The sequence below is a fragment of the Dermochelys coriacea genome, chromosome 7 (assembly GCF_009764565.3).
Source record: "Dermochelys coriacea isolate rDerCor1 chromosome 7, rDerCor1.pri.v4, whole genome shotgun sequence".
Taxonomy (NCBI): Eukaryota; Metazoa; Chordata; order Testudines; family Dermochelyidae; genus Dermochelys; species Dermochelys coriacea.
This window is the reverse complement of record NC_050074.1, coordinates 15,132,930-15,148,096: the sequence shown is the minus strand read 5'-3', so window position 1 is coordinate 15,148,096 and position 15,167 is coordinate 15,132,930. Positions and strand designations below refer to the sequence as shown.

At 40.6% G+C, this 15,167-nt stretch overlaps 1 protein-coding gene across 1 annotated transcript in view; it reads right to left on the bottom strand.

The window, feature by feature from the left end:
• The window catches only part of LRRN1 (leucine rich repeat neuronal 1), a 40,333-nt gene extending 25,806 nt beyond the window's left edge, over positions 1 to 14,527 (bottom strand). The window contains exon 1 of the mRNA XM_038411789.2: positions 13,925 to 14,527. The gene's annotated coding sequence lies outside the window, so the exon portion shown is untranslated. The remainder of the gene's footprint in view (positions 1 to 13,924) is intronic.
• Between the last annotated feature and the right edge of the window lie 640 nt (positions 14,528 to 15,167).

Here is a 15,167-nt window from a genome sequence, read left to right as displayed (position 1 = left end):
CCATGTCTTACATACAACCCTACTGATAATGTGCCCCAGAATGATGATAGCCTTTTTTGCAACTGCATCACATTCTTGATTCTCAGTAATTTTGTGATCCACTATAACCCTCAGGTCCTTTTCAGCAGTACTACCACCTAGCCAGTTATTCCCCATTTTGTAGTTGTGCATTTGAGTTTTCCTTCCTAAGTGAAGTACTTAGCATTTATCTTTACTGTATTTCATCTTGTTGAATTCAGATCAATTTGTCAAGGTCATTTTGAATTCTAATCCTGCCCTCCAAAACGCTTGCAACCCCTCCCAGCTGGGTGTCAACTGCAAGTTTTATAAACATACTGTGTACCCCATTACGCAAGTCATTAATGAAAATATTGACTAGTACCCGACCCAGGACTGATCCCTGAGGGACGCCACTAGATATGCGCTCCCAGTTTGACATCAAACGATTGATAACTACTCTGAGTACAGTCTTTCATCCACTTTATATTAATTTCATCTAGGCCACAATTCCCTAGCTTGCTTATGAGAATGTTATGTGGGACTGTGTGAAAAGCCTTACTAAAATCAAGATATTATATCTACTGCTTCCCCCAGATCCACTAAGCCAGTAACCCAGTCATCTTGCTTGTATTTTACAATTTCATTACTCCTTATTTAGGGCACAGTCCCTCTTCTAGGGAGTAAATTCCTCCAAGTCTGACATGTTGGAACCTACACTTTGCTCATTAAGAAATGGTCCTGTGTGCTCATGTCAAGACAATGCTGGTATCTATGTTTAAACAGGTCTTGCCCCTTTCTCTAGCCATTACTACACCTGCAGATCTGCACTAAGGAATATAGCCCAAAGTTGCTGCAGCTGATGATGCAGAGCAACATGCTGCAGAAGGATGGAAGTGATTCAGTTTGTGGACTTGGTATACTTTCTATTCATTCAGACTCTTCTGCATGGTTGAAATACCCTGAACAATTTAATCCTCCCCCTTCTGCTTTGTGTATTCATATACCATGTGCAAGGTGGAACCATTAACACTAGACAACTTGTTCCCTTTACTCAATAACACTTGCTTTGCTCGTTGAGTAAAAAAGGAGGCAGGAGCACTGTTTGCAGAGAGCTACTGTTCCGAGTCTTATTGACCGCACAACTGAGGTCTTGCGTCCCCACTATGTCGTAGTTACAACGGAGGATGAGATTTCTTTTACTTTGCACTAGCATCTGCAAAGTTCTAACCAGCAAAACTCTTCTGGGTGATAAACTGTCTGATTGCATCCACCTGGCTTCTGAATTGAATTTTTTTCCTCACTCCAGGTTTTCCATTTTCTTTGTTGATAAGATTCATTGAAGATTGAAAAGAAAGATGGCCTGGTGGTTAAGGTGCTGAATTGGGACTCTGAACAGTAGAGTTCAAGTTCCAATTTTTCCACAGACTTCCCAGGGGGTGTGCAAATCACTTCATTTTCCCATGCCTCAGTTTTCCATCCATAAAATGTGGATATAATATTGCCTCATCTGTTATCTTTGTGTATTCTTTCCTGTAAGTGGCTATGTGCAGAGGTGCCAGTCAAGTCAACGAGGCTTTGGGTGGGTGCAGCGCTCTGCTTACATGTTGTTCAGTAGAAGATCAGTAAAGCCCTGCAAATCTGCAGATATTCACGGATTATGTTTGCATATTGTACATCACATGCGGATACAAAATTTTTTATTTGCGCATGGCTCTAAAGATTAGAGGCTTACACATTTATCTCAGAGAGACAAGGTCTGCCTCTTAAGGAGTCTGTACAGTTCCTAGCATAGTGGGGCCTAATTTCAGTTGCGGTTTCAAGGTACTACGGTTAGAAAAATATAATTATAATATAGTGGTTGCCACCTTAAAAAAGTGATGATGAATTAATCCTGGTGGAGAGGATGAAAAGGATAAGAGCCATAGTCAGTAGTTTAACTGTGACTTCTGTTCCCTGAGCCAGCAGGGGCTGGTGGTGCTGCAAACTCCCCAACCACTGGCCCCTGCTGGAGGGCAGCAATGATAGGGGGGTGCCTTGCTGCTTTCTCTACTGGGGGCATACCAGGGGAAGAGAAGAAGAGACTTCCCAAAGTCACTGAATTTGACTTGCTCTCATCCATCCCTCCTCACAGTCTACCCAGGCAGGAGCTGGGTGAATCTGCTTGACTTATTCTCACTGGAAAGAAGAAAACAAAGCCCACATTTTGAGAAAGTCACCTAAATTTGGACTTTTGTGACAAGTTATTCTCACCAGTCCCAGTAGAGAAAGCAGCTAGGCACGGTCTTCTACCAAACAGAATATCCCAAAATGACTTTAGGGTGCATTATGCCCCTACGTGCTTATCTATTTCATGCAAAGCTGGCCATGGAGATTTGAATGTAAGATCACTGGGTTTTGAATAGTAGCCTAGACAGCTCATTACCTGAAAGGATGTACAAAGAGGATCAGTGGCCTCCAAATTAAAAAAAAAAAAAAAGAGAACTAGGGAGCTGGGAGGGAGTGCTGGAAAAGAATGTCATGACCTTGTCTAGTTTATCTATGGGTGATAGTTTTACTAGTAGAAATAGTAATAAAAATATGGTACATGTGAGAAATGCCTTCGACCACAGAAAAATGTGTGTGCCTGAACTGCACATGCATTTCATTAAGCCAGAGACAATAGCTTTTCCCTCTCTTTCCCCCTCTGGTTTCCTGCCAGTGTGATTATTTTGCTTCCAACACAGCTCTAGTGGAGGCTTCATTTTGTGACTTATCTGGGTTCCCCATCTGCTTGGGCAGACCCAGTCTGTAGGTGGTTAGTACCACACTGAGTGGTATCCAGGAAATCTTTGCTAGAAAAAGTTGCCAAAAAAATAAAAATCAACGAGCCAGTTTCTAAGTGTGAATTTATAAGATTGACATCATAATGGCAATGGCTATAGGAAGCACATAAGCTTTGCAATAACAACAAGCAAACAGTTTGTTTACTTTTATAGCCTAGATTCTGTACCAGCAAACAAGTAAAAAAGGAGGGACAGGGTCTTGTTGTTGTTGTATTGCACTTTTTAGTAATTTTATTTATTTTTCTTTATAGGGCTGTACTAAAATAATTACTTTAATTAACACAGTGATTAAACATTAAATAAAGTCAAAAGCTTTACTTTTACAGTACATCTCTTTCTGTGCAACATATGTATAAAAATATTGTAGGGGGTGAATCCTGCATTCCTACTGACTTCACTGGCAATTGTATGCATGCAAGGAATACAGGATCAGGTCCCATATTACATAGTGTTTGGTATAGATGTAGGTTAATAAAACAGTGTATTGCATTGGCTGGTATGGAGGCTTCTGACAGCTCATTCAATAGTGTGAACACACCCATAAGAAAATAAAGAGATGAATCATGGTAGGTGCTTAAAGATCCAATATATAAACTGTTAATACCAAGCCACAGGATTTGGAACCTAACTAAGTCAAAAAGAAAAAGGAGTACTTGTGGCACCTTAGAGACTAACAGATTTGTTAGTCTCTAAGGTGCCACAAGTACTCCTTTTCTTTTTGCGAATACAGACTAACACGGCTGCTACTCTGAAACCTGTCATTAACTAAGTCAAGATAGCATAGAAGCAATTCCATTAAGCAGCCTCTGATTTGTTTTTGTTGCTAGACTGAATTAAGGTTTAGTTGATATTAGTGAAAATATCTTCTTGTCAAGTTAATGGGTACCATAGTTTCACTTCCTATTTTACTAGTGTCTTAGGACACTTCTCTTTTGAATAGTTTTCTACATGCAGTTTTCTGCATAAGCTTTTTTTCCCCTGGAGAACCTCCAGGTTCTTCTTTCACTGTTGGTAATATAACACTTTAGACTAAACACAGTACCTTACTTAAAAAGAGTGGTGGTTAGGTTTTTTTTTTTTTTTTTTTTTTTGAGATTTCCCATCACTATTTAATTCCACCAATAATTTAACTGGTATCATGGTGGTGGGGCGGGGAGGGGAATGGCTGGTAACATACAGTTGTCATCTAAAAGATTAAAGTCCATCTCAACTGAAAAACTGAGAAAACATCAAGCAAATATTTATCATACTGCATCTCTAGTAGCACCCAAAATTTGCAAAGCAATGCGTTTTCCATACCAAAAAGAAAGCATGATCCTTGTTCTGAGTAGTTCATAATCTGAACACAGACCTACAGAAAGTAGGGGAATTTATATATCATATTACATACACACACATGCGCGCACACACACACACTTAAAAAGGACATAGAAACTATTCCTAAATTTGCTCCTCAGGTTTGTCATTTTCAAGTCAGCAAGTTTCCCATAAATATAATTGCTTATTTAAAATTCTGAGAAATATATAGGTTGAGCAATAACTGTTGGAATTGACAGAAATAGCAATTTATACTTTGCAGTAAAGATTTTAAATTGTTGATGCTTTTTTTAATTAAACTCAGAATATAAAGACTTTACCTAATTGATACTATTTATCCAGACATTGAAATGTTTTGTATATAAATGTATTTGTCCACCAATTTATAAAGACCGTTTGTCTGAGTGCACAAGGTATCTTGTACTGTAATGAAGTTGTTTGAAGGCGTTAAGTCATCATTTCTTGGCAAACTTTTTTTTTGATTCTTGAAAATAGTTCATTTTGCAGCTTTGTTTACCCACAGGTGAAATCAGGATCTACACTACCTTCTGCAATTCATAGCAATATCTAGGATTAGTAGGATGGCAGGTTTTTTAAATGTCAATACTTAATCAGTTTCTAATTAGTGATAGGTCATTTATAATTTAAATTTGATGAAGACCTATCAGAATAAATGATCTTCATACTAATATGTGCATTAGCAAGGTGTGCATTTACTAGGTATTTTTGGTGTTGCTTAATAAAGTGATCCATAAAAAACTCACAGAAAATATAGGAGTTATTACATCTGTGATAGACTACACGTACTGTCAACGACATTTGATAGCTTTGATTTATATTTTCTATAATAAAAAAAATCTAAAATCTTGCATTCTGGACAACCACAACTATTCTATCTGCAAATACAAAACAAAATTTACAAGAAATACCAATTTATAAGCTTTCTGCTTCCTGTTTAACAAAGTGATTTTATGCTAGTTTAATTTCTTAGGCCCTGATCCTGCAGTGTGTTGTGCCACAAGTACTCCTTTTCTTTTTGTTGACAAGTGAATCTGTGAACCTTCTTGGAAACCTAGTGCAGGAATTAAACTGAACCAGAGCTTTGGGATCCAATCCAGTTTCCCCTGAAATCAATGGGAGTCTTTTCACAGTCTTCCCTGGGTGCTGGATTAGGACCTGAAGCTTATAAGTAGGAAGACTTTATAGGGCAAATTCTGCTTTGATGAATACCCTATGAAACTCTATTGACCTCAGTGGGGCTTCCTGAAGTGAAAGTCAGTGGTGAATTGTGCCTCATGTCAACTTTTCATGCAAGCAAAACAAACTGCAAACATTGCATCGAAACTTGGGTAATGATTTTGAAGTTCAGTTGACTGTAAGACTATTGCTTGAATGCAAGGAACATAAGCTAAGCAGATCTCCAGTATGGTGGAGAAACCATGTCAACATTTTATTTAGATTAATCAAGACCATTTCCCCCATTAATTGTTTTAAAACTTATCTCACAAAGTGGGATTAGCGGCCCCATTTGAAGTATTGCAGTCAGATCTGTTATACAGATGGAGATCCAAGCTAACATCGACTTCTTCTGGTGGGATAACATAGGCCATATCTTAGAGTCTCTATGGTGGTGGTGTGAGCAGTTTCCCAATTTGATTAATAGGGGGGCGGGGTGAAAGCTCTTTCACCATCAGAAATGGAGAAATTGTGCTTGTTTTTGGCTTAAATGGCTTGAGAGTTGCTTGTTGGCTAATAGCAGCTTCTTTTTTTTGATTGGCTCCTGGCAAGAAGGGGCAAGGGGGGGCGGAGAGAGTCGGGGTGCACAGCGGGCCCATCACAGTCCCAGACTGCATGCCGTAGCGGGGATCTAGTCAGAGTGCTGGGGTTCTTAGGGATTGTCTTGAAATGGGATTAGCTTGATTTCTGATTTATAGTGAAAGTCGGGGTGCTTATTTACCCCATGAAAGTTGGCATCTGTGCTTTGCATATGTCATAGCAAAAACCCATGAACATGAACAGTGTGGGGAAAGGGAACATACACAGTTTCTAGGAAACCCAGAAACTGTGTATCTGGGACAGAATTGGTGATACGTGCATAAAACTGCCCTGCATTGGTCCATCAAGATGTCCAACTGCTACAACAAAAACTCTTGGTTAACCCTATAAAATACCATGGAAATACTGAACATCAAGAGAACCTGACATGTGGAAATATGCATGAGACACAGCTATTTAAAAAGTCACTTGAGCCAAATTCAGCCCTGATGAAACTCCAGCATCTTCACTCTTTGAATTGAATAGAGCTTCGTCAGGGATGAATTTGGCCTACTTAGCTCATAGTCTCAAATACGCAGCATAAAGGTAGGGAGAGTAGGTAGCTTTGGAGTCAGTCATATTTCGATCTCTGAAAACTATATACTTAGTTCTAAACTTCCTGCTATAATACACAGATAAATGTTAGCTTATGGCACTTCTTAAGCAGTCATGTAACAATCCACGAAACAAGTAATGTGGAAGAGATTACTAATCACAGGGAACCCTATTCTGTTAAATTACACAAGCACAACTTCATTTGAAGCCTTTTGGAAGTTTTAGCCATGTAAAGAACACAATTTGGACCAGCACTTTTGGAAGGGAAAGTTTTAGGTTATTCTGATTTTTTTATACATATCATCAAAAAATTATGCTTAGAAAAGCCCCTATTTTGTCACTTTCATCCACTTTCAGTTTCAGTACAGCAACTGACTTGGGATTTCCTGCTTCCCTGTAGAAACAGCAATTTCTCTCCAGGTCTCTAATCAAAGGTGACAGCCATATAAATTGATGTATTCACAGGAGTGTATTAAATTAAATATCTGGAAATGAGATGCTAACAATTCCTAAATAAAACCCGTGAGTCTTTTTTCCCTTTGGTATTAAACTTTGTGAGGCAGCAGAGAAAGTATCAAACTATGCTATCATAAAAGAATGATGGATGGCATTTTAGAAAAGTGAGTTATATATCAAGGTTATTGTACAAAATAAAGGCAAGAATATCTCTACGACACTTTCATAACTCCTATATAGTTTGAAGCCATTACATCTCAAAACAATGTCCTGCTAAACATTTAAGACCAGAATTTAGAGGAAAGGCAAAGTAATTTTAAAGTTTATATCTACCTTCTAGATCAAGTATATTTTGCCTATCTTGAGACTGTGTGCTCTAAATAAAGTTTGGTCCCTGTTCTCTTGCCACTTAAGTCAATAGCAAGATCTAGACTAAAGGTCTGGTATGCATCATCAAAAGAAAACTGCACCACCGACTTTGGACAAATGAAATTTTCCACTGAGAGCTTGCGAATTACAAGTTAAAGTTATCCAAGGTATATTGAGCATTTTATGGTACGATTTTCAAGAGCATTTGGCATAACTCTGCTCCCATGAATGTCAATGAACGCCTATTGACTCCAATAGGAGCAAAGTTAGGTCAACAGTGACCGGTTCTGAAAATCTCACCCAGTGTATTGAGAGGTTTCAGAGTAGCAGCCGTGTTAGTCTGTATTCACAAAAAGAAAAGGAGTACTTGTGGCACCTTAGAGACTAACAAATTTATTAGAGCATAAGCTTTCGTGAGCTACAGCTCACTTCATCGGATACAGACTAACACGGCTGCTACTCTCCTTACAGTGTGTATGATAAACCCATTGTTTCATGTTCTCTGTGTGTGTGTATATAAATCTCTCCTCTGTTTTTTCCACCAAATGCATCCGATGAAGTGAGCTGTAGCTCACGAAAGCTTATGCTCTAATAAATTTGTTAGTCTCTAAGGTGCCACAAGTACTCCTTTTCTTTTTAGTGTATTGAGAGAAGCCATTGAACTTCACAAAAGGCCAATGTAAACATATTTGTAGTAAAGTGATTGTTTTTAAAAAGCAATGAATAAGAAAATGTAGTTTAATTTTTTTTTGTTTAGGTATAGCTTAAGAAAAGGTATGCTCCATTATTTACTGCCTGTTTTCAATATATTAAAAGATAACAGCTCAGTCAGTTATAACCAAAAAGAATACAAGACAAAGTTAATGTCTTTCAAAATCAGATGTTCATTGGTCTATTTTGCATTAAAAATTAGTCTCTTAATTCTCTTATCAACTTTTCAGAATAGGAGACCAATCTTTTGGGAAGCACAACAGTTATTAGTATTGTGATCTGACAATATTGGTTTAATGTAAATTAGGGGTTTTGTTTTTTTTACTGTCATGTATTTTCCCCCTATTTTGTTGTAATTTTCTAGGTGTTGAGACTATGGGCTTGTTTACATTTGAAATGCTACAGCAGGTTCTCCCTTTGGCACAGGCAATCCACTTCTATGAGAGGCAGTAGCTTGTTTGATGCAACTTCTGTTGACCTTGCACTGTTTATACTGAAGTCAGCTTAACTATTTTGTTCATAGGTGTGGATTTTTCACAGCCCTAAGCAATGTAACTGGGTCACCCTAACTTTTTAGTGTAGGCCAGGCCTAAGCCACTTGTAGGAACACTTTTCTTAGCTACAACTCCCGTGTTTACTTTTTCTTGAAGGCATATTTATTTAGCAGATTTATTCTGTGTCAAGTAACAAAAGATCTAATGGTGGAATTTCCTTCAGTAAGTGTTTTTCTGCCTCTTATTTATAAATCAAAGCAAACACTAATATTTTGTTAACATAGAGTGTACATCTATGCAGAGAAATATGTACAAAACATTAAAAACCCAAAGTGTGACAGATAAGGTCTGCAAGATATATTATGGTATAGAAACAAGATCAATATGGTATGTAATGGCCTCATTCTGCTAATTTCTTGGCACCTTCTTTGCGACACTCACTCAGCACCTTGCAGAACGAGGCTTTTAATTAGGTGAAGATGCATGATTAGCATTTGAAATACAGAACTGCTGTGAATTAATATTATGGAAACAGATAAAAAGGGGAAACGAATTACATGCTTCCAGAAACTTTACATAGATTTTCTTCAGTTCTATGCCTACAAAATGTCTGCCAGAAAACAAAACAAAACAAAAAAAACAACCTTTAGCTTGGAAGAATGAAGTATCACACATGTATTGTTCATGTAACTATGGTAACCTACAAATGCCACCAGTGTTTCTATTTCATACACAAATGAGGGGACAGCTGTGGAGACCACATGTCTGCCAATAGAATAATATATGTGAACTGGGATAGCTTGGGTCAGAAAATTATAACTCACGTATATTAATCAGGGCTTCAAAGAACAGACAGCTCTTTAGTTATAATATACACATCATAATAAAAGTCAGAGTAAGAGTAGTTTTTAATTCTTGAAGGACGATTGTTCAGTAAATATTTCCAATTTTTTTTTGCAATTTACTACATACTGTATTTGTTTGAATAATGCTGTAAAATGCAATGTTTTCTTGTAAATATCACTTGATTTCAACTCCACCCCCCTTTGGTTTCATCTCTTCCTGATGCCCTAGCCCAATCCTGCAGTCCTTACCTTATTGGCACCCAATCCAAACCCCACTGAGGTCAAAGGAAGTATTTTTCCATTGACTTTAATGAGCTTTGTATCAGGTCCATAACGGGGAGTTTTGCATGAGTAAGTACCCCATGGAATGCTGAAATATTGTGGTTGACATCTGTAATCATCTGTAATGATATTGATGAATAAAAACTGGTGGGAGGGGGGCTTGTTTTTCTTGTTAATATCATGAAAATAAACTAGAGGCCCAGAAGCAATCTTTGGTACATTAGAAACAATCTTACCCTGACCTTTGTTAGGAAGGTCACCATTTGTAACAGTGGGCATTTTAAAATTGAATTAAAATCTGTTTAAATAAGTTTGGAGGTGGCATCATCCTTGATAGTCACAAAAATTAACAGCAATGTCATAGCAATAAAATATTTTAATGAATTATGCAAGCTGTAGTTTTAAATGTTGAACCTGAGTTATGATTCATGCAAGGCGTTTTACCAGTTTCCCCTAAAAGTCAAGCGCTTCTAAATGTTGCCTCCATTGACAGGTGCAGTATGCTGCTATAATGATGTATTGAGAAAGCATAACACAAGAAATATAATTAAGGAGAAGTTTCCCTTGGTCTCCAAAGTGCTCTGATATTGCATCAAACAAAAACGATGAGGTTATGCCATTACTTTACTGAATGCTACTTTGAGTGCAGGAAAACAGAACATGTGCCCTTGAAATAATTCTGCTAGCAATTGCTTGCATGTATAAACCTCTGATAATTAAATATTAATCAAAGCTCTATTCTTGAGTTAAACGCTTGTACTGTATCCATGAGCTGGAATAAGATGCCAGGACTAAACACTTTTTTTAAAAACTGATCTTGCCACCAAAGATCTTGCTATATATCTCAAAAGCAGGTTTCAGAGTAGCAGCCGTGTTAGTCTGTATTTGCAAAAAAGAAAAGGAGTACTCGTGGCACCTTAGAGACTAACAAATTTATTTGAGCATAAGCTTTCATCGGATGCATTCGGTGGAAAAAAATTATAACTCACTCATTTATCTCAAAAGCAATCATCTGAATTAACAAACAAACAAAAAAACAACAACCAGAAATCTGTCTGCTTTCCATGTGAACTTGCTACCTTATTGCAGAAAGTCTTCCACAATTCATGTTTTCTAATTTTTTAGACTGATTAAAGTAGATCACTGTATATGCCATGGAATGTGCAACATAGCTATTTCCCTTTCTAAACAATATAATCTCACTGATCTCAGTGATTGGTACAAGCAGTCTTTTACTTTCATCATTGTAACTGATCCTTTTAAAGTTCAATAAAGTTATTAGGGTATGTACATTTTATAAGGATGGTATATAGGTCTATTCAGATAAATTTTGAACTGTGAAAGCAAATATTTTCGTTAAATGGCAATTCCATGATATTTTCAGCTCTTGGAAAAAAATCTCAAGCTTCAGAATGTAAACTGAACATCCACAGTAGGGGATGAGGAAGGAATCTCTTCCTTTCAGGGTATCGTACTATATATGCATGTAGCATTATGGAAGGAAGGGGGCATCAACTTCTTCTGGAGTATCAGATATTTACCACTACCAAAGGCAATATACCAGATTACATAGGCCAATAGTCTCAACATAACAAATCCTATTTCATTATCTGGAATGCTTCCCCCCGAATGAATTCATTTGTTTTTCTCTGTTCAAATTTATCTCTTAAATTCTTTTAATTCCAATTTATAGGACTTGAAGAAAAATATTTTATTTAAATAAAACACTTAAGATAACAATGAGATCTCATCTGATGTAAGGCTTTGGTCATTTTAAATGTCTCCAGGATTATTTCATGTGCACCTAAGTTACTTACTTTACAATAAAAGATTTATAGTCTCATTTAGAAATGTTCATAAGGAAAAAAGACAAACATTCACAGAAGAGCTTAATACTAGGATTTGTGACTTGGCAAATACTGTGCAGCTTTAAGGTGAAAATGATAACTGCTTGGTTGGGTGATCGGTCTATCGTCTTTCAACTATAAGATTTTTTTATTTAAGTTTGATTATTTTTCCCTCTTGCCTAGTGGGAAAAAATGCATTGAACCAGCACTAAATAACTGAAGGAAACATGTAAAATAGCAGACTAACATCTGTTGTATTCCTCCTCATAACATCCAACACTCTAATACAATGCATGCTCTCGCTCTCTCTCTCTCTCTCTTTAGATGCCGCCTTCCATGAAGTTTTAGAAGGCAGCGGTTAACCCCTTTCAGTGAATGGGCCCTTTTACTCGTGAGAGCAGCCTGAGACTCCAACAAAAGGAGAGGCAACTGGTTCTTGGCATGTTAGTAGGTATATTCACCCAGACTCACGTGCAGCTCATGCTGCAAGCCCTTTGTCCTACTGGGCTTCACAATGTTGGGAGGTGAACAGTGCACAGGGTGCTGTCTATCAAGCTAATACTGGAGAAGACAAGAAAAGTCCTTAGTTTGTGGCCATTTGAATCAGGTTATTGATTTTCAGCATCCTGCATTGTTACATTAAGCCACAATGATGTGGAATGGGAATGATTGTGATACTTTTATATTTTAAATCTTAGCCTTGCATATATATATAAAAAAAGAAATTAGAGCAGATTCTCAGCTGGTGCAAATCTGCATACATCATTGGATTCAATTTACACCAGTTCAGGATCTGGCCCTAAATTATTTGAGCCCAGTGAGATTTAGTGCATTTTCTTCTGCTGAGTTTGTGATGTGTAATATTAGAAAGTTGTACAAATGGGCAAAATTGTGTCACTTGAAGCATTTTTTTAAAATATAATGGTACAGAAAAAAAATCTATATATAGGAGTAAACAGCTACTGCTGAAATTGCAAATCATACTCTCTTCCCTACCTCTACCATCAATCTCATCCACACAGACTTTTAAATATTACCAAAACAAGTGAATACAGGTATGGAGCAGTCATGACTCCAATATTTCATTGCAAACAACAATCAAAGAATTTGGCTTTCAGATAAAAGTGACAGCCATTCATACAATTCCCAAAAAGAAAAATTACACTGAGCCTTTATTCCATTTTCTGAAGGTCTATTGTTAAACTGAAGACTCCTTGTCTTTTCAAATTCCTTCATGTGAATGGAAGAGGCAAGACATCTGCCAGGATACACTCACATTTGCATGCAAATCAGAGATTTGGAGACACACACATGCCCCTGCTAGACAATCAGCACCAGTTTTACTCTATAAGTAAAGTGATCAAACTTCATTCCTCTACTTTTTCCATACATGACTTGCCGTCAGTTTTATTTCAGTAGTTTACCAGTGAGATAAATGCACTGGACAAGTACATGACATAGGAGGAGGAAACTAGGAAAAGTGATTAAATAAAACAAAAGCAAAACTGAAGTAGCCTAGAGGAAAGCAAAGTGCCTTAAAAATGATTTGGGGGGATACCAAAAGCCCATCTGAATGGCAGGTAACATGCCTCAAAAACCGTCTTATCCATTTTCTTGTTTACCCTTGTGGGTTTGAAATTTACAAACAGACCCTCCCACCCCCCTAACCGTGGATTATCCTAATGCACTATGAAATCACTATTCATGCAGTAATCTTACTACCCTTTGTAACTTTCTTGGTGGAGACAAACAATACCTTGGCCATGTACAGGGCAGACTTGGCAGTAGCCAGCTTTTCACTGGAGGGCTCTAGCTTCTATAAAGGACAGGAAGCTCGAGGCTGAATCCCTAACCAGAAGAGCCGGCTGACTGGGATTTCCTTGGAGGAGAGGGAACCCCTTGCTCCTGCTGTCACCATCCTCCCTCGCCCCCTACCCCACATCCCTCCCAGCACAAAGGACACTGCCTGGCAAACTTTCCTCATTGTGTCTGCCTGGCATAGAGTTGGCAGCAGCAGCAGCTCCCTGCTGGTCCCCTGGCAGGATGGAACGAAGCGGAGATCGCTTGGAACCACCACACCTATTAGCACGTGTAGAGATCACAACCTCTGTGGGTGTGTGTGTGTGTAAGGGGGGGTGATGGGGGAGGGGACGTTTATTATAGTCCCATTAGGAATCTTAACCCTTTGCCCGCTGCGTCAGCCTGGAGACCGCCGGGAGACTGCTTTAGAGTAGCCTCAAGGTTTTCAGGGCGATTTTGCTCGACCTTTGGAGACAAAGGCGGGCCCTGCGATTGTCCCCTGGGGTGGCCCCTTAACCCCCGCAGTTCAGCACTGGCAGCCCCCACTGCTGGATGCCTGCCCTGCAGCTCCAAGCGCGCCTGCCCTCCCCAGCCAAGGAGGAAACACTTACCCAGCGGGTGCGGGGCGGCGGATGCTAAGCCCCGACTCCTGCCCCTAGCCGCACGCTGGGAGGCGGAAGGACGGGAGCAGGCTGGCTGCCCGTTCACCAGCCGCTGCCCCTGGGCAGGAGATGCCCCGTTCACGGAAAGGGAACGGGGGGGGGACGTGGCTGGGATTGTTTTGGGGTCCAGCCCCCCCCACCCCCACTGGGGGGTGGGGGAAAGCGCGGTACAATTTGTAGAAGAAAAAAAAAACTCAAAAGTCTCGGCCAAGCCCTAAGCGCTGCTGGCGGCGGTGTCCGCTCCGCACCCCGCTGCTCAGCCAGCCAGCCAGCCAGGCCGTCGTCGTCGTCGTCGTCGTCTTCCTCCTTCTCCTCTCCGCGGCTGCCGCCTTCCCTCCTCCGCTGGGCTTTGTGCTGCCTGCAGCCGGCGTGCACCTGGTGTAAGCAAAGCAGGTCAGCTGATGGGCCGGCTCCTGATTGGCTGCCCCCCCTTCCACCCTCCCCCCCATCCCTCCCCCGGAGACCCAAGCCGGGCACCATCTGTAGGGGCTGGGAACAAAGGCGGGGAGCGTGCGCGGCTGGGCCGTGGGGCCCGCCAGGCAGGGCGCTCCCCGCTGCTGCGGTGGGAACCAGGGGGCTGTGGCAGCATCTCCCCCCTTCCCGCTGGCTTGTTTTGTCGTGGGGGCGCTGCTGCTCTGTGGTGCAGGAGGACAATGCGAGCCGGGGCATGGGCAGCGCAAGGGGGCCAGGGCTGGCGCTGCGCCGCGGAGCGGTACGCTTGGCAGGGGAGGGGAGGGGAGGGGGGGGGTCATATTTTTGCAAAGGAGAAATCCCGTGGGGAGCTCGGGGTGCGGTGCATTGGGTGTTGTCGCGGGCGGCCCAGGGCATGGCTGCACAGCAGAGTCATCTCCCTAAGGAGGCGGGCTGCTGCTGAGCTGGCGCCTGGGCAAAGGCTCCAGGATTCAGGGCTCCCCAACGCTTTGGTGTCTGAAGAGGGCTGTGTTTGTCCCCCTCTCGCCCACGGTCACACTCGTGCCCGGAGCGGGCCCGTGTCTCCCTTGGTCCCTAGGGGTGGCTTTGGCTCTGGCTCTTGGGAACGTCTCTGTACCTCCGAGCCTCTTCAAGCTCTCTCCTCTTTGTCCCATGAACGCCTGAGCGCTTTGCTGAGCGGTGGGGTTTGGCCAGGATAAGGGGGGAGATGCAAAGGCGGGGCCAGTCAAGTTTCAGACAAAGAAGGCGAGTGTCTGTCTCT